The sequence below is a fragment of the Equus caballus genome, chromosome 15 (assembly GCF_041296265.1).
Source record: "Equus caballus isolate H_3958 breed thoroughbred chromosome 15, TB-T2T, whole genome shotgun sequence".
Classification (NCBI taxonomy): Eukaryota; Metazoa; Chordata; class Mammalia; order Perissodactyla; family Equidae; genus Equus; species Equus caballus.
The window spans coordinates 76,604,684-76,622,823 of NC_091698.1; the positions used below are offsets into that span (position 1 = coordinate 76,604,684).

The 18,140-nt window shown below is 43.3% G+C and overlaps 1 protein-coding gene across 1 annotated transcript in view; it reads right to left on the bottom strand.

The window, feature by feature from the left end:
* The window catches only part of VIT (vitrin), a 114,162-nt gene extending 96,332 nt beyond the window's left edge, over positions 1-17,830 (bottom strand). Inside the window, exon 1 of the mRNA XM_005600060.4 lies at positions 17,554-17,830. The gene's annotated coding sequence lies outside the window, so the exon portion shown is untranslated. The remainder of the gene's footprint in view (positions 1-17,553) is intronic.
* Between the last annotated feature and the right edge of the window lie 310 nt (positions 17,831-18,140).

The following is an 18,140-nucleotide window of genomic DNA, read 5'->3' on the forward strand; positions in this document are numbered from 1 at the left end:
TTTGCACATATTTCTCCTATTCTATCAGTTGCCTTTTTACGCTGCTGATAGTGTCTTTTGAAGCACAAAATTTTATAATTTTCATGAAGTTTAATTTGTGTATTTTTTCTTTTGTTTTCTGTGCCTTTGGGTGTCACATCCAAGAAATCATTGCCAAATCCAATGTCGTGAAGCCTTTTTTTTGAAGAAGAAGATTAGCCCTGAGCTAACTACTGCCATTCCTTCTCTTTTTCCTGAGGAAGTCTGGCCCTGAGCTAACATCCATGCCCATCTTCCTCTACTTTATACACGGGATGCCTACCACAGCATGGCTTTTGCCAAATGGTGCCATGTCTGCACCCAGTATCCAAACCGGCAAATCCCTGGCTGCCGGGAAGCGTAACATGCGAACTTAACTGCTGCACCACCATGCCGGCCCCTATCGTGAAGTATAGTATGTTTTCTTCTGAGGATTTTATAGTTTTGGTCTTACAGTTAGGTCTTTGACCTGTTTGAGTTAATTTTTGTAGATGGTGTTAGGTAAGGATTCAACTTCATTTTTTTTTGTATCTGGATATCCATTCTTTCTAGCATCATTTGTTGAAGAAACTATCCTTTCCCCATTGAATGGTCTTGGCATCCTTGTCAAAAATCACTTGACTGTCTATGTGAGGGTTTATTTCTGGGCTCTCTATTCTGTTCCGCTGGTCTATGTGTCTGTCTCTCTTCTGGTACCACGCTGTTTTGATTGTGGTAGCTTTGTAGCAGGCTTTGAGATCAGGACTGTGAGTCCTCCCGCTTTGTTCTTCCTTTTTAAGATTGTTTGGCTGTCCGGGCTCCCTTGAGATTCCATAAGAAATTTTTCATGGGTTTTTCTATTTCTGAAAAAAATGTCATTGGGATTTTGATAGGCACTGCATTGAATCTGTAGATTGCTTTGGGTAGTATTACTATCTTTTTTTTTTTTAAAGATTGGCACCTAGGCTAACAACCTTTGCCAATCTTCCTTTTTTTTTTTAAGGATTGGCACCTGGGCTAACAACTGTTGCCAATCTTTTTTTTTTTTTTCTGCTTTATTTCCCAAACCCCCCAATACATAGCTGTATATCTTAGTTGCAGGTCCTTCTAGTTGTGGGATGTGGGACGCCACCTCAATGTGGTCTGACGAGCGGTGCCATGTCCACGCCCAGGATCTGAACCCTGGGCCGCCCCAGCGGAGCACGCGAACTTAACCACTTGGCCATGGAGCTGGCCCCTAAGTATTACTATCTTAACAATATTGTCTTCCAATCCATGAACATGGGATATGTTTCCATTTATTTATGCCTTCTTTAGTTTCTTTCAGCAAAGTTTTGTAGTTTTAATTGTATAGGTCTTTCAGCTCTTTGGTTAAGTTAATTTCTAAGTATTTTATTCTTTTTGATACTATTGTAAATGGAATTTTTTTCTTAATTTCATTTTCAGATTGTTCGTTGTTAGTGTATAAAAATGCAACTGATTTTGTGTGTAGACTTTGTGTCCAGCTACTTTGCTGAATTCATTTATTAGTTCTAACAACTTTTTTTGTGGACTCTTTAGGATTTTCTACATATGAGATCATATCATCTGCAAACAGAGATAATTTTACTTCCTCTTTTCCAGCTTGGATGCATTTTATTTCTTTTTCTTGTCTAATTCCTCTGGCTAGAACTTCCAGTACTATGCTGAATAGAAATGGTGAAAGCAGGCAGATGTCCTTGCCTTGTTGCTGATCTTAGAGGAAAAGGTTTCAGTCTTTCTCTATTAAATATGATATTTGCTGTGGGTTTTTTGTATATGGCTTTTACTATATTGAGGTAGTTTACTTCTATTTCCAGTTTGTCACCTGTTTTTATCATTGAAGTGGGTTGAATTTTGTCAAATGCTTTTTCTGCGTCAATTGAGAGGATTACATGTTCTTTTTTTTACCTTCATTTTATTAACATGGTGTATTACATTAATTGATTTTTGTAAGTTCAGCCATCGTGGAATTCCAGGAATAAATCCCATTTGGTCATGGTGTATAATTATTATACTATGCTGATGAATTCAGTTTGCTAATATTTTGTTGAGAATTTGTGCATCAATGTTCGTAAGGGGTATTGTATTGATAAGGGAAACTGTAGTTTTCTTTTCTTGTAATGTCTTTGGTTTGGTTTACAGGTAATGCTTCATAGAATGAGTTAAGAAGCATTCCCTCATCTTCATTTTTTTGGGAAAAGTTTGAGAAGAGTTGGTGTAAGTTCTTCTTTAAATGTTTGGTAGAATTCACCAGTAAAGCCATCAGGTCAAGGGCTTTTCTTTGTAAGGAGATTTTTTTATAGCTGATTCAATCTCTTTACTAGTTATAGGTCTATTCAGGTTTTCTATTTCTTTATGATTTCGTCTTGGTAGGTTTTCTATTTCTAGGCATTTGTCTATTTCATCCAGATTTTCTGATTCATTGATGTATAATTGTTCATAGTACTCTCTCATAATCTTTTTAATTCAGCAACAGTAGTTGCTTCAGGGAAATAGAACTGGGTAAGTGGTGATCAGAGAGGCGAGCAAGTCTTACAGTTTTGTTCTATTTAAATCTTTACCCTGTGCATGTATGTTAATAAATCAGAAATTAACAAAATAGTCTCTTGGGAAGAGTTAACATATACAGATGATGTTGTTATCAGATAAGAAGCTACAGTAATCTCCTAATTCACTCCTTGCTCATTGCTTCCCTTGCTCCAGGTCTCCCTTCTCTCCAGTTGGAAAGAATCTTCTTCCTAAAACACAAGTATGATTGTGCATTCATTCTCTTAGAATTTTTCTTCACAGTGCACTCATTCTCTACAGAATAAACCCCAAATTCCTTAGTGAGGCATTAAAAACTCTTCATGAAAAGGTCCAACTTACCTCTCAAACTGTCTCACTGCAATTCTTTTCTATAATCCTCTCCTCTGACCCCAGCACACCCCAGGCTCTTGGTCTTTTCTCTACACCCTATACATCAGTGTCTTGGCTCATGGTCTTCTTATCATTCTCTCTGGAATACCTTGCCACCCCTCGTCCGCCTCTCACAAACACACCCATCTTTCAAGGTTCAGCTCATAGGCCAACTCTTCTTTGTAAATCTTCCTGATCTCCTAACATCAAACTTCATCTTCAGCATCCATTTAATCATTCAAAAAATTTTGTGTGTTTGTGTGCTCTGTGCTAGGCAGAGAGGAACAAGATGCAGATCCTATTATTAAGCTGCTTAGAGTCTTCTAGAGAGAGACCCATGTATGCTCATCATACCCAACGCTGAGTGAGCAAGTACTAAGTGTCAGTTTTACATTAACTCATTTAATCTTCACAACAACCTGATGAGGTAGGGGCTATTTCTTGCCTTAGTTTTAGGGGGAATGAATTGGAAGCATGCAGAGGACTGGTAAAAGAATGGCCACAGGTTATAAGGCTGGCAAGGAGAGGAACTGGAATTCAAATCAAGCATTCTGAGTCTGCATTTACACTTCACCACTTGCCATAGCTGGTTCATAATAAGCAAGCACACTTCTCTCATCTACATTCTGATTTAATTGGTCTGAGTTGGTCTCAATGTTTTAAAGCCCCTGAGTGACTCCACTGTGCAGCCAGGATTGAGAACCTGTGCTGTAGAGGGTACAGTGATGGCAGAAAGGGTGGATGGGCAAATAGGCCTGGGGCATGAGGATTAGAAGAGACTTGAATTAGTTTAACTGCAGGTTGGAAAACAGTGAGTGGAAAGGAAAGGACTGAACACACTGGGTGGGGGAGCTTCAGGAATGGGGAGCTGCTCAGTGAGGCTGGGAGAGAAATCAGACTGTAAGAGGGGAAAGAAGGGGTCATGTTGGCCTTGAATGTCATGCCTAAAGAATGTGGAATTGATCCTTTAGGCAATAGGGGGACATGGAAGGCTTAAAAATTATTTTTGCATTCATCATTTTTAATAAGCCCCCTAGAGGCTTACTTGACCCACTCACTTGCCCTAGTGGAAGCATAGGATTTATGTAATGCTGGTGTTCATCTGATCTACGATGCTACATGGGGCAGCACCTAACAATACTCTTTGTCCATGAGGCAGAAAGAGCCAATGTCCATCTGGAAACATTTAATAGTTATGAGAGGCTTGTGCTGTGTTTCCAAAATGCCAAAAATCCCTTGAGGACAGACGTCTCTGAATGGGGAGAGGCCACATCTGCAGCCTTGTTTTCTCCATCTCTGCCTGATGTAAGGCCTCAGCTGCTTCTCAGTGGATGCGGGTTGATCTAGTGAGGAAGGAAAAAGGAAGGCTGGCACTGGGAGGGAACTTTACAATGTGGAGCCTCGATCTGCATATAAACATTTATGCAGATCATATTCCTCTGGGCTGGGCCTGAAACACTGCATTTCCTGTTGCCGTGACACCAGTGGTCACTATGATAATCCCCCAGGATTCTGTGAAGGAGAGAGAGAGTGAGCCAGAGAGGATAGTCATTTTTTCTTTCCTTATTTTCCCTCTCTCTCCAATTCCTTATTTTGTCTTAAAGAAATGCCAACAGAAAAGTACAAGCCAAATAGGCAAGGAAGGCTGGGGAGATTTTGCCTTTTCTCAAAATGTTGGCTCCTAAGGCTGCACCAGGCTACTTGAAGATGTGCTTTGAGTCAGGCTACGTGACGGGACACTGTTGGTTGCCTAAGCAGAACATGCCCTTCCTCCCTTCCTCCTTCCTAGCACAACTCTAATTTGGTAAAGAGAATAAATGCAGCCAGAAGACTCAGAGGAGGCTGGTCCCTCCCCGGGTCCTGAGGTGGATCCTGATTCCAAGTCTAAGCCAAGAATGGTTATGTATATATATTCCCCCTTGCTGGTGACTGCTTCAGGACCTCAGGTTTGAGCCCATCAGCGCAGGGCCTCCTCCAGTGATCGTGACTGGTTCAAGGGTGGGCTGTGTCCCGAGTTGTATCAGACAGACTGAATGGAAAGACTCTAATCTTATGTTTTTGAGGGAGAGGTTGCCTCTCTTGTTGGAAATGAACAAAGGAGCAAGTTTTTCCAGGTCTACTGGCAGCCATCTTATGACCATGAGACAAGTTACAAGGAGGAAAAAGCCAACACAAAAAGAGGAGGGCAGCCAAGTGAATTACGGAGAAATGAAGCTGGAACTCTGATTGGCTTGTGCCTGGAGACAGGGCCCACCTCTGGACCACCTGTTATGTGAGATAATAAATTTCCCTTTCAGTGGAGCTTGCCACTGTAAGATTATTCCTGACTGCTTCCTGACTCTCAGTGCCTCTCCATACAGTGGTTTTAACTAGAGAAGACTGTCGTCACATAGGTTTACACCGGAGTCTGCAGAGTGTTTTCTCAACAAACGTCTCGTCTGAACCACCTAAGAACCTCTTGGGGAAGCAGAATGGACAATATTATTCCTATAATTCAGAGCAGTGAAGTGCTTCGCCTAAGGTCACACAGCACAGATTTTCTCTATTTTAATCATGTGCTCTTTTTACTATATCAAATTCCTCACGTGATTGTTGTAAATTCCAAACTATTCCATAATTTATAATATAATATAATTATAAAACAAAAATTCCAAACCTCATTTGTATAGTAGTTTTCACTTTTGAAAGCCTGGTTACATTTATAACTTTAATTTCACAAGACCCCCAAAGTAATACTACAGTCGAAGGCAGAGACTGAACACTTGCTGACGTCATGACTCAGCTGGTCAAAAGCCCATGGTCTGCCAAAGAGAGGTAACTTAGGCCAATCCAGGTCTGCCTGGAATTGGGACCCTGAAAGCCTTGAAAACTGTGGGAGCCAAGCTGAAGGCCATGTGGGGCCCTGAAGAAGATGCATAAGATGAGGGCAGGAAGAGATGGAGAGGAGCAAGTGTGTGGTCCTGGGAGGAGCAGGGACAGCAGATGCCTTAGTTTCTGGCCACTTTCCAGACCCCATGTGCAGTCTGAAGGACGTCCAGCTGGACTCAGTCTCCTGTGCATGACATAGATGTTTCCGGGCCCTTTTACTCGAGCCAGTTTGAGTTGGTTTCTGTTCCTTGAAGCTTTGATTGAAATGCTTTTCATACTTGTTTTCGTTATGTCCTGTTTCCCTGAAGTGATTAGTAGTAAAATGGAAACACTTAAAAGGAATAGGACTCATGTGCTTGTCTTTTGGTAGCATCCAAGCAGGCGGCAGAGCGGCTGTATCTAACTCTGGAACAGGCTCTGGGAAGAAGCGTGACAAAGAGTCCCATGAGTCGGGGCAGCCACTGAGAAGGAGGAATGCAGCCTGCATAGCTGGGGTGCTCTGGGAGGAAAAAGTGGGAGTGGGAAACCTTGAAATTATGCTGTCAGACTGTCACTGTGGAGTTCTGATATATTTATGACCGTGGTTTACAACCAGGGGTGATTTTGCCCCCCAGGAAAGATTTGCAATGTTTGAAGACATTTTTGGTTGTCACAACTTGGGGCAGGGGATGCTATTGGCATGTAGTGAGTAGAAGCCAGGGATGCTGCTAAACATCCTACCACACACAGGACAGCCCCACAACAAATTATCCAGTCCAACATGCCAATATTGTCAGGGTTGAGAAACTGATTTACGAGAATGTTTATTTCCCAATCTATTTCTAAGAATTTTATGCTTACTGATGTTCCAATCTAGGAATTTTCCATAAGTATGACAGGGAATTTTTTTGGTGACTAAAGTATGAACTACTCAGCATTTCTTCCTCCAGGATCACTTTTGATCGCCACATATCATCAGCACAAATCCTAAAGCAAAGATACTCATTCCTGGGCAGCTGAGTGGATTAAAGAGCTCATCCGTGTGTTCGATGACTGATTTATGCCTACGCCATTAGGTTCATTGATTCATGGGGCATGTTTCTATCTGTCAGAAAACCAAAAAGGGAAAGGCTTTTTTGGTGTGTGTGTTTCAGGCCATCATTTTGTACCTCGTTAGGAACCTGACATATGGTAATGCTTATCACATCCACAAAAGCTTCGACCAATAGTGATTTCTAGTGAGCCTGCAAACAGTAATTACGTTTCTGAAGTGGTAGTTTTAGATCTTATATTGCCAGTGGGAAAAAATACTAGTTTGCAGGCATGCCCCCAAATGAGCTCTAAAGAACTCCTTCCAAGAGTTATTTATCCTCTGTACTGGAAGGGAGCATGAAGAGCCGGAAATCTGGGGGAGCGGTGGCGGTGGGGGTCTCAGTAAAAGATGAGGTGGACCATGACCACTCTTCTTAGTTACTCCGGAAACCGTGTGAAGTTGAAAAGACTCTCATGGAGCTCTGGAAGACGAGTTTCTCTCCTCAGAAGCTTCCTTACCTAATGTATTTGACACTGGATTAGCCCTGCCTCCTCCCAGTGAGTTTTCTCCCTCTGGCTGTGGGGTTTGTGGTTGCCAAGGGGCCATCCACTGTGAATTTGGAGCTGGGTATTTGGTTCCATCCAACTGTGATCCCAGAGCCTCCAGTGGCCTGAACACTCTCTGCTTTTCGGTCTGACTTCAATTCTGAGGCACAGAAAAATATTTTTGCGTCTGACATAGCCTTCCGTCGAGGTAGGAAGAAAGATGAGGGTGTGTGTGCCAGATGCATAGTATCTTCCCGTCTGCGTCTTGGTAAAGAGTGGGTTCCTCTCAAATGATAGGTTCCAGCTCTCCCCAAGCTGCCGAGAGGCAGGCGTGGGGCTATGGGTCAAAGAGCATTCTCGAATCCCAGCAACCAGAGGCTCAGGGAAAAGGGAGGGTGTGGAGGAGGGCAGGGACTGACTGTGGCTGAGAACTGAGGGCTGTGGATGACTAAGTCCTGGAAATTGGTGGAGACCGACAGAAAAAGAGTCATTTCAAAGCAGGGCACTCAGCTCTCCAAAGGGAGCTGTGCATCCTCATGCTCCATAGACCCTCTCCGGACCGTTCCCAGCTGACAGTTTTGGCCCAGCTATCTAGTGGCCTGTTACACAAGATGGGATTTGTCCCTTTGTCCTTCTTCATGGAAGTATTAGAAGCTTAGAGTCCACTCTAATAATGGTAACTATCACTATTGAATGCTTACCTTATGCTACCCACTGCACATCTGCGATCTTATTTAATTATCATGGCGATCCTATCAGGAAAAAGTACTATTCTGCCCATTTTGCAGAGTGGGAAATGGAGGCTTAGAGAACTTTAGCAAGCTGTCCAAGGTTATAGAATGAATATAAATCAGAACCAAAATTCCACTCTGGGCCTCAAACATTTTACACCACTCACTACCCCTTTACCACTCTGCAGGGTGGATTCGCCTTACTCTTGTGCCTTGGCACATCTATCCCAGGCTTTTTGAAATAGTCTGTTGACAATAGTGAAGACGCACGTTGCAAAATATATACATTTTGTAAGAAAGTTGTCTTAGGTATAATGTGAGGAGATTTTTTTAAGAGTCATATTTGGGCCTGAACTCATTCACAGCTTTCTCTCTCTCACAAATGTTATTTAGGGAGAAGTGATGCCCCAGGCATATTTTTAAGTTTAACCAGGCATAACACACCCATCTAAATAAACATTTGGATGTATTGTAATTGACGGTGTAATGGGATGTTAAAATGGGATAATCCTTTGTCTTAGTTTCAGCTGAGGCTAAGTGCCAACTACGTCCACGCTCCACCGTGGTCTCCCTGAAGCTCCTCTCACTGTTGCCTGAAGTGGGAGACGGGAGACCACCTGCTTCGCTTCTGCATTTCTCCATCTAGAGGGGAGGAGGGGGAGGAGGAGGGAAAACGCCAACAACTTTTCCTAAAGGGATTCCTGCGCTCCAACCTCCAGCTACCCTCTCGGCTTCCACAACCTCTCATATAGTCTGGAGGGAGACAGTCAGCCGAGGATCCCGGTTTTCAGTGACCTCCTTTGGAAGTCCAGGTTGGGCGTCCAGCAACTGCATTTGAAATAACTGAGTGTGTCCCATGGGCTTGAGGGTGCGGTGGGCTGGGTCTGACCCGTGATGAAGCCATCTACAGGAGAGGGAATAGCTTGTGGCAAGTGAGACCACCTGTGTGTGACTCAGCCTGGGCTCGCTTCAGGTCCTGCCCAAGCCGGGTGCATGCAGGGCTGAGGAGGTGGCAGCCAAAAGTGGCCAGTGATAGATGGCCAGTCGCTCAGGGGCTGAGGGAGGAACCATAAACCCCCAGCCAGAGCAGTTTCACATGTAACGGCATCTGGGGAACTGCAGGGGAAGGGTCCCCAACAAAGTGGGGCCATCTCCGAAGAACCCATGGAAGTGCCCCATGGCAACAAGAAACAGCCGTACACGCCTGCCGAGCCCAGGGAGCCCTGTGCCCGCTCACCACAGTACCACCTAGTAAAGCCTTCTATCACCTTTACCTGTCCTCTCTGCATCCACTTCAACTCTGGATGTGAAAAGATGACCATTAGCAGCCAAGGGGAAGTGGGGAAATGCATGGTGCCAAGAAAGGGGGCCAATAGCGCCCCGTCCCACCACAGAAAGAAGCCTTCAGGTGGGGGACGAGACTTTAAACTGTCAGTGCCGTTTTTAAGTATTGCCTAAGTATTACATGCATGTTAATGACTGAACTTCTTTGGAGGTATAATGTAAGCAAGGTCTTTTTAAGAACTCTGGGGTCAGCCTGAAATATTAAGGGACCTACTCAGCTTTCATCCAAGGCCAGGGTAGGAACTACACCCAGAGAGTATGTGAGCAGGCAGCTGGGGAAACCAAGGAGCATTAGGACGGTGCTGTCTGTGTCTGCTTGTCCAAAGTAAGCTCTGCATCTCCCCTCTCCTCCTCACCCAGACTGCTCCAGACACGCCAGCCTCCCAGGCACAGTCCTGCCTCAGGGCCTTTGCACTTGCTCTTCCCTCTGCCCTGACTGTTCTTCCCTCAAACACCCACAAAGGTTGCTCACCAGTTTCCTTCACCTCACTCTCTGTTTAAATGTCCCTTTGTCAGATCTTCTCTAACCATGGGATGCAATCATCACTCACATCTCCCTGCTCTGTCCAGCCCCCTTATCCTATTTTCGTATGTTTTTCACAGCTCTGGTGGTGACCAGACCTTTAAGTGTGTTTGTTGATTGTGTGCCCCCAGATTGGCAGCTCTGGGAGAATGGAGACGATTTTGTTTACTCTTCTTCCTAAGTACATAGAATTAAGAATGACGCATGGCAGCAGCTTAATAAATATTTGTTGTTGCTGTCATTGAAAGTTATCGCTGCTTCCCCAAATTCCTTTTACCTTTCAGAGTCTAGAGTTACTCACTATGTTAAAAAACCAAAGCTAGTCTGGGCAAGCTGACTTGCACCTGTATGTCCAAAGCATGTTTTCTCTGTTTGGGGCACAAAGGAACCAAGAAGAGGGAATTTACTCAGCAATGAGATGCCATAGGATCTGATCCCTTGGAAACTATACATTGGATTTCTCTGAAGAAATAGATACTTTTTTGCTTTTTGAGTCTGAGAAGAAAGAATGCAGAAAAAGAGTTCCTTCTTACTATAGCCTGAAGGGCTATTTTTATGAATTTTTACCACATGTCCACACAAAACTTCAGCCTTTCTCTCATTGAGGGAAAGAATTTGAGACATTTCTATTAGAGTCTTGTCAATGGAAACCCTTATCAGGGAAAGTGATTTCCTGAAGTAGTCGGAGTCACAAGGACGTGAGAGTGTTTCTGTGACTCGCTGCCAACTTAGCCCTACAGTGAAGGTGAGGGACGCCTTCTGGAAACTGGCTCCTTGAGGGACTTGGTAATGATGTCTGCTCCTTGGCCTCCCCCCCAGAGTCAGGTCTTCCCAACACACCTGAAAAGCGATTCTTCAATCAGGAGATTACCCAAGGATGACAGAAATAAAAGCCCCCTTCCCAACAGCCTTCTCCTGTAAGGTCCCTGCCTCTTTTCCCTCCATCACTGTTATGGTGATGTCCATCCTTGCAAGGAGGAATACTTTTCTTAGAAATTCGACTTGACTTGAAAACGATGTGTGGAGGATCAGAATTTACTACCCCCAAATGTGTCTCTTTGCTTTGATTGTTTTTAAGGAGAAAAGACTCTGAAAGAAACTTTGACCTTCCCCCACAACTGCCTAAAAGAACTAAAGATAGAAGGCCTGTTCCAGAAAGGAGCTAATACCACAGATAACTGTAGTATAACATGAACCAGGTGTGGCAGACAGGGAGGACTCTAGCAAGGCCCATTTGATCAAAATCCTCTCCATGTGCCATTGTCTTTGCAAGGCATTGCAAACATTTGTTTACCAAACATTTGCTTTTCCATGTCCACGTGAATTGCCTTCCTCCTCTTTGAAGTCCCAAACCACTACTCACAACATCCTCTTTTGTTTTTAGCTAACGATGGTATTTAAGGTGGTGGCTTTGGCCATTTTGGTGAGTTACTCAGTTTTCCTGGGTTTCTCCCAATTATACATGTTATTAAACTTTGTTTGACTTTCTCCTGTTATTCTGTCTCATGTCAATTCATTCTTAGCCCAGCCAGAAGAACCTAGAGGGTAGAGGAATATTTCTTCCTCCTCTACAGATGTTTTCAGAGATGGCAAATATTAATTTGATGCGGTGACAGGAAAACCAGGACCCTGTGTAATTGTTGCCTGGTAGGTTAAGAGTGTGACTTCTGGAACTAGACTGCTTGGGTTGAAGCTGAGCTCCATCACTTGCTAGCTCTGTGACCTCAGACAACTCACTCAACCTCTCAGTTCCTCTGTTGTCTCATGTGTATACTGGGGTTAGTAACGACCCACCTCCTATGGCTGCTGTTAGGATTAAATGAGTTAATATAAGAAAAGGGCTTAGAACAGCGCCTGGCACATAAGACTAGCCCTGTAGGTGTTAGCAAGTATTACTATTGTTGTTGGGGCGGTGGGGGTGCCACCATGGATGATCACCATCATCCTCCTCACCATTCTCATCATCATCCTCTCACAAAACATGGCCCATTTAGACTCCAGTTTAGGACTTAACAGAGGTAAGGCAACCAGCTGAATCTCTCTCAACAAGACGCTGCCTGGTGTCAGCCACAGCTTGATCTTTGGACTATGTTGGTGAAGGAACCACATAGGTTTGTGACTGCCATTGAGGTCAAGTCTTCTAGGGACCCAGAAAAGAAGCAATTCCTTCTCTGCTCAGAGATTTGTAAGGATCATTAGCTCATTCTCATGAAAATCTACTAGACGGTTGTAGGACAATTGGACAAATCATACGGCTAGGAATGACACCTAGCATTCTTAAAAAGAATGGAAAGAAGCATCTAGTAGAGTAATACAAAGCAGAAATGGGCCTACACATATTTTCAAATGATAAGACCAGAATAAAATACAAAGACCAAAATATTCTCTAAACTGAATCTAAACCAAACTAATATTTCTTTTGTTCCAAGACCCTGGCTTGTCAATTTGGCTCAGGAGAGGGTTTTGGCATCCATTATCTCGGTTCACGTTTTCTCCAGGAGAATGAGCGCTGGAATGTGGCAGTGGGTCTCAGCTGAGTCACATTTGCCTTGTGGCGGGCTGGCCTTTTGCAGGCTGCCACAAGATGTGCAGCTTTTAAAGGTCTCGACTCAGAGCATCGCCTCCTGCCTGCTTTGTGCCCTTCCCACATGGCCCAATCACCTCAGATAGGTGGTCTCTAAGGATTTCTTTAAGGTTTGCAATCTGTTGAAGCGGAAAAGTTTTCTAGTTGACTAAAAACAAGTTCTAAATCCAGTATCCACAACTGTTTGTTTTACAGATGAGGTAACTGTAGAAAAATGCAATAAACAAAACTGAAATAGTCTTTGCTCTGTTGTGATCGTGGGGCTCCGGGAATCTTGTTGGATTTTGGCCTTTGACTTCGTGGTCTGTAAACAGGAATTCACCTAGATGATCTCAGACTGACTTAAATTTGTTTATGTGTATTTTTTTTAATTAAAATTTTATTCTTCACCTCCAAAATTTCCATTTGGTTCCGTTTATGTTTTTTATCTCTTTGTGGAACTTCTCATTTTGTTTTCCTGACTTGGTTAAATTATTTATTTGTGTTCTCTTGTAGCTCTCCGAGCATCTTTAGAACAATTATTTTGAATTCTTTATCAGGCAGTTCATGTGTCTCGATTTCTTCGGGGTCAGTTATGGGAGGTTTTCTGTGGTCCGTTGGTGGTGTCATATTTCCCTGATTCTTCATGACCTTGTCACGTTGTGTAGGTGTCTACGCATTTGAAGAAGCAATCACCTCTTTCAGACTTTGTGCACTGACTTCTGTAAGGAAAGACCTTCACCTGTGGGCGGGAGACGGTGGTGCGTGCTGTGACCCAGGTCTAGTGGTACAGGGAGCCAAGTATGCGGGCTTGTGGTGGCTCCAGGTCTAGGGAGGTGTGATATCTTGACAGCTCAGGCCACTGGGGTCCACAACGTTGAAGACTGTGTGGTCCTTGGCGAGCACTCTGGGGGATCCACAGTGGCTATTGGGGGTCCTCAGTGGTACCTCTTGGTCTAGCAGCTAGGGACCAAGGCAGGCAGTGATGATGGCCGGAGGGGGTAGTGTGTATGCACTAGGCTGTGGGGGCCAGCAACAGCTGTCTGTGTCATGGTAGGGACCAGGTATGTAGTGGCAAGGGCCAGGGCCAGGGCCAGCAGCAAGGGCAGGGACCATCTGTGGGCACACTAGCAGCTGCGATACCCCTGGCTGTGGGCGTGTACTCCTGTAGCTGCAGGGTCTTGCCATGGGCTGCCTATAGCAGTGGAGGCTGGTCACAGGAGTTGGGCAGGTGGGGTGCAGGTGCACAGCTGGAGGGGCTAGTTGCAGCTGAGCTCAGCGGTGCAGGCCAGTGCCAGGAGTCAGGGCCAGATCCAGGCCCACAAATGACTGTGGAGGCCCTGGCTGTGAGCGTGCACTCCAGCGGCTTCATTAAAATTTAACAGCCGGCACTATTAAAAAGCCATTTCTGATGCCTAGCCTAAATTTGCCCTGGTCTGCTGCTCCTTTCTTACCCCATTCTCTGCCTCAACAGAAGCTGCTCCCTGCCATCTGCACAGGGACCCTTCACGCCTTCATGCAGCTTCCCATGGCACTTTCTCTCTCGCTCACTATGTGTGTTCAGGGAGCCAGGAATTTCATCACCTTCCGCAAACCGCAGGGAAACACATTTTTAGGCAGTGTGTGGCGGACCTTTGGGGCTTCTCAAATTACAGACACCACAAAAGTCGCCTCTCTTGCTTATCATTTGCTGACTGATTGATTAGCTCAGATCCTCTGGATGAAGAGATGGGGCAAGAAGTTTCTAATAATTGCATTAATATCCCATAGTTCCACAAATCTATTTGCTTACCCCATCCAAAGAGCCCATGTTTAAAAGTTTGAAGAGGATTGCAAATCACTTGTTTCCCAGCTGATCTAATTTCTTCCTTCCAGTCACATATCATAAAGAGAGTATTTGCTGATGTTTGCATGCTGACGGTGTGCCAGGCACTGACTGAAACTTTTCACCACAGCCCTATCAGGTAGGCACTGGTGACAGACCCCTTTTACAGATGAGAAAATGAGGCCCAGAGAGTCTAAGTAACTTGCCAATGTTAACACACGTACAAAGTGGCAGGGCTTCTTGCCTGACAAACCGCCAGGGCATCCATGGCGCAGGAGGGCCAGTTGGCCCTGGCCTTGCATGGAAGGCCTGAAATTCAGATATTTGACATTATTTCCACATCCAGTTATACAGACAGTCACAGAAATACACCAAACCACTGAAGGAAGTCTGTCACCCAACTTGAACCACAGTGACCTCAGAACACTATGGATATATATATACATATACTGTGCACACACACAATTATGTTACATTTATGTAGCACGAAATTATGCTATATTTCATTTTTGGATATTTTAAAATCTTTGGTTAGGTAAGCACAATCATTTTAAACATGCCATAGTTTCAGTTTCCCCATTTTATACTTCTTCATTTTATAATATACAAACTCTCAGCAGTGAAATTGGGTTGACCATGTCTTGATGTTGGAGAGGTCCCAGTGCCTAGAACCATAGAACTAGGAAGGAAACAGAGACTATCTCGTTCAACTTCTTCATTTCATATGTGAGGGAATGAAGACAGAGAGATGTTGAGTAACCTCTCCAAGGTCACACAGCTAGAACGCCCTTCCACTGATAGACGTACCAATGTGCTCTGTCTTGCACCCGCTGCTGTTGATACCTGGCTCCTGCCTCTGAATGAGCAAGGAGAGAAGTTGCACCCAAGGTCACATGTTAATGGGAACATCCTGGAGGCCATAAGACATTTATTTTAAGGTGAAGGGGTTCAGAACAGGCCTCCCCAGAATGTGCCACTTTGGCATGTGGAATATTTGGAACTAAAGGCAATCAAGGCCCTGCGGGCTGGAGAAAATTTACCTCTCCTTTCAAGAATTTAAATTGGGGGCCTTGTCCATAATAAGAGTTATTACCAGAAATAAGTTTTTATGACCTATCTCTATGGCAGGGCAAACCTTTAATTACTGAACATCTGCTCTTCTTATCGTCCTCTCCTCCTCCCCTCTGAAGCCTCAGGCCCCTAGTCCATTTCTTAGCTCAAGTTGGCATCTATACCTCACTTTACCTTTTTGTCTCTGAACCTCTCATGTACATGGGGTCTCTGACCCTCTCACGTATGTGGAGCTCCTGTATGTACAAAATTAACTAAATCTGATTTTTTTTCCTATTAATCTATCTCACGTCAATTTAATTCTTAGACCACTCAGAAGAACCTAGAAGGGTAGAGGAAAATTTCTTCTTCTCTCAAAAAGGCCAAAGACTCCTTCCTGTGTAATCTTTTTTTGTAGGCAAAAAGGTTACATTTCTATAGAACTTTTCACCCTTGAAAGCCCTTTTGGAACTGAGAATCAATACTGAACCTCACGACCACCCTGGGAGGAGGTGTGTGTAAGCATTGCTATTTCTGTTTTTTGGATGGGGAAACAAAAGTCAAGAAATGTTGCACACCTTTCCCTAGGTAACGCAGCTAGGTAGCGGCAGAGCTGTTACGGTAATTTGGGACTCCGGGTTTGGTACATTGCACTGAACTGCACTGCTTTCCTGTGGACAATGTGCCTTGTAAGAATTACAATTACGGAATTACAGACGAGAGAAGCACAAGCATTTTTCTTCTTCTGAGGCTATTCATAAACCATTATCTAATCCAGTGTATTTTCTCTGCAAGAAACTATTCTTCAAGTGATCAGTAACTTGGCAAAAAAAGATAATTAGATCATCTGAACGACATTCATAAAGTGAACCCTATTTCAGGATAGACATTAAGCATTTGCAATGTTCTGAACGGACTTCCTTTCAGGGGTGAGGTGTAAGATCCATTTTAATGAAGCTTAGTCTGGGAAACCAGCATATTGCAATTAAAAATGCAGCCCTTGTAGCCTTGCAATTCTTTGTCTAAAGCCCTTTTACAAAAGACAGTATTTTAATTCAATAAATAAAAGACAGGCACTTCCAGCTTTCCTACAGGCGGCGTAGCTACCGCATGCCGCTAACACGCACAACAGAGGAAATACACAAACACCGTTTGATCTTGCCTTGCTGCAGGAGTGTTTCCATCTTTCAGGAGCCAGAGGGAAAAACAACCTCAGAACTGTACCGACCAAAACTTCCAAATTTATTGCAACACAACGTAATGGCAAAATGCTATTTTCTTAGTGCTCACATTTTTGAATAACCACCATGGCCAAGAACGCCTGGTTTTATTTTTACAACAAACCCAGAGAAAATCTTGAATTCCACTCTCAATTTGGGGATGGCCAAGATGCCGTGGGTTGTTCGGAGCAAACCATTGAGTCTAATCATTCAGTCTTATCCTCTTTGTTTAACCTGTGCTTGAAGCATTTATTTCATGTTCATCCTGGTTTGACACAAATCATGCTTAAAAGAGATTTCATATCCTGTTTGCTTGTGCTAAGTTGAGCTACGATAGTAAACTTAACAATGCCAGCCCTTTCTCAGTAAAAGAAGCAATCAGCTTAAGAAAACACTTCCAGTGGAAACAAGATACAGAATTGCACATATAGCCACATTGCACTGAGATCTGTCTGAATAGAGAAAAGTATAGATCCATGCTAAATAAAAATTTCTCTTTTAATTTAGCATCAATGTGCCCATTTCTCTTACTGCTTTTCATACATTGTTATAAGCAATTTGTCACATTGCTATTGTATTCCACCTAGGAAGCAAGGTATAAAAAAAGGCAGGATAATAGAGAGACTTAAATGTACTTTAAAGTTCTACCCAAATGTCATACTTTTCAACTTATTTTAACCATAATCAAGTAGTTTAAAGATACAGCGCAAATCTTGTTCTAATCTTATCTTAGCACAATTTATGTACAGTGGCTATCCTACATCACATTACTTGTTTACAAGGTGTCAACTACCACCCACTCCCGTCTCAACTTTCTTGAGACTGAAATTTGTACAGACTGATTTCTTGGTCAAGGTGTGTTTTGTAGTTTCTTAATGATAAATACATTTTAGTGTTTTTATAATAAGGAATGGAAAGCAAACTATCTACGTAGCTTAGCAATTCATCAGACATACCTTGTTTGAAGAAAGCAATTTTTTTCAAAAATTTTCCACCACACAGAATGGATATCCTTTTTTCCTTAAGCTTTTCTGCATCACAAATCCCATCCAAATTATTCTAAAGAAGAAACGAGAAGAGGTCCAAGCACCTTTTCTCCTCTTCTCAGAGGAGCTAATCAAACATTCCCATCAACCTCTCAGCACTTTGAAAAGCACATTTTACACCACACACACACACACATGCACACACACGCACACATACTGCTCCTCACACTGGTTTTAGTGCTGAATTAGGCGGTCCTCTTTCAAATTTCCACTCCCACTTGCTTTTTTTTTTTTGGCTAAGGATTTCTAAATATTCTTTTCTAGCCCAAAGCACACATTTTCGGTAAGCAAATTATACAATTAGAAATTCTAAAAAGTAGAAGAAAAGCACCTAGTTAAAATGGAAAAGAAAAAATATACTTTAAAAATGACAAACAGGGCAATTAAATTTTCTCTCTCTTTCTTTTTCAAGTGCTAGTGAACAGCTAGATTAAACTGCATAAACAAAGAAAACTGCAAACACCGCCGAGCTGATCCTACTGAACTCTCACTTTTGG